Raw genomic sequence first — 1,713 nt, forward strand, 5'->3', positions numbered from 1 at the left:
TTATTATTTTTTTTTTTTTATTTTTTTTTTAATTTTTTTTTTTTATTGTCTAATCGTTATCATTATCATCATCATCATCATTATGATGCGCTGTGCGTATTTTTGTGGAGTATGGCGCTATACAAATAATTGACAATATTATTATTCTTATTATTTGTTGAAGATGGTAACGAATGTCATAATCAAAGTCATCTTTCACATTTTGATAATTATCACCTTGAATTCTTTATATTTATTTAAGAATTTCAGATATCATAATAAAGGAGTGGAGTTTAATAGCTCAGTGGTTAAGATGCTTGCTTCTGATCCAAGGATCGTGGGTTCAATTCCTGTCAAAGCAGGAATTTCTCTCGGCGACTAAAACAACTCCACTCACTAAAGCCTCATAAAGAGGTTTAGTTAATAAAGCAGTATTCTCATCCTGTAAGTGGGGAGTGCACTTGCTGTTGGATGTGAGCGGGAAAAAAAATCAGATACGGTGGCGGCGCCAGGATTTCCCCGATGGGGCGGGGGGCGCTGATTTCCCCAACGAGAAAAAAGTGGGCGTGGTCGTACGTCGCTAAAAACCTTTCGAAAGTGGTCCAGGGGACCACCCCCGAAATTATGACAATTTAGAAGTTTCAAAGGCTTATTTATAACGATTTTAGAGTCTATTAATATGTACAAACTACTTCTAATTGTTTTTTTTTTTTAAATTTTCTCCCCGACGAATTGTGGATTTTTTCCCTGACAGGGTGGGGGGGGGGCCTCCCCGACGGGATCCCCCACCCTCACCCCCGTAGCGCCGCCACTGATCAGATACCAAAATTCTTTGGTCATTTAATAATCGTCTCCTAAAGCGATGATTGTACATAAACGATAATCGTTAAATGATCGTTAGAAATATAACAGATGTGAACAAATTATTAGTAATAGGCCTATACAACTCTGGGCAAATAAATGCTATGAATGTATCTAGCATTTTCCGGCGGTTAGCAACTCACGTTATAGCTCAATTCATGTGTCTGTGTTATCTTTGAGTAATATAGCACAAATATGACGTCATGTCTCTATCTTGTATGTCAGGATTTACCAAAGGTCAACATTTTATTGAATTACAGTATCGATAAATTTTCTAAAAGTACGGCCCACAAATGCTAAGTATACAAGGCTGAAATTATTGATAATATTTATGATACTAGGGCAAGACGTCGATAAAATGGATTTTATTCAATATTGTGCTTTGGATCATCACAATACAAAAATACCCACGCAAACATATGCTGTAAATAACGCACGCGTGACGTCAAAAAAGCCCGGAAGTTAATCTTCATCAACGCCGTACTATCGTGAGAAGTCCAATAAAGGTGGGAGGAAAATGTAATTCATTAAGGCAAAAAAAAAGGGGTGGGGGAAATACTAGGTCTTATATATCGCATCATATTAGGCCAGGGTAAAAACATTACTTAGTATATCATTTTCCAACTACAACATAATTACACATTTACCAAAATAAAGTTTTGAAACAAATAAATTTATTCAGTGTGATATCATTCACCAATATTCAGACTGCATCGGTAATGCTATTACATAGATTTATATTTATATATTCTTTGGTATTTATTGTTTTTATATGTTTCCATCGACATTAGGTTGAATAACAATACATAACATTGTACAAACCATGTAGATGTGTATAAGAGACAGATGACGATATGCAATAAAGACAAAGAA

Source organism: Anneissia japonica, unplaced genomic scaffold, assembly GCF_011630105.1.
Source record: "Anneissia japonica isolate Jap-2015-1 unplaced genomic scaffold, ASM1163010v1 scaffold432_len584295_cov189, whole genome shotgun sequence".
NCBI lineage: Eukaryota > Metazoa > Echinodermata > Crinoidea > Comatulida > Comatulidae > Anneissia > Anneissia japonica.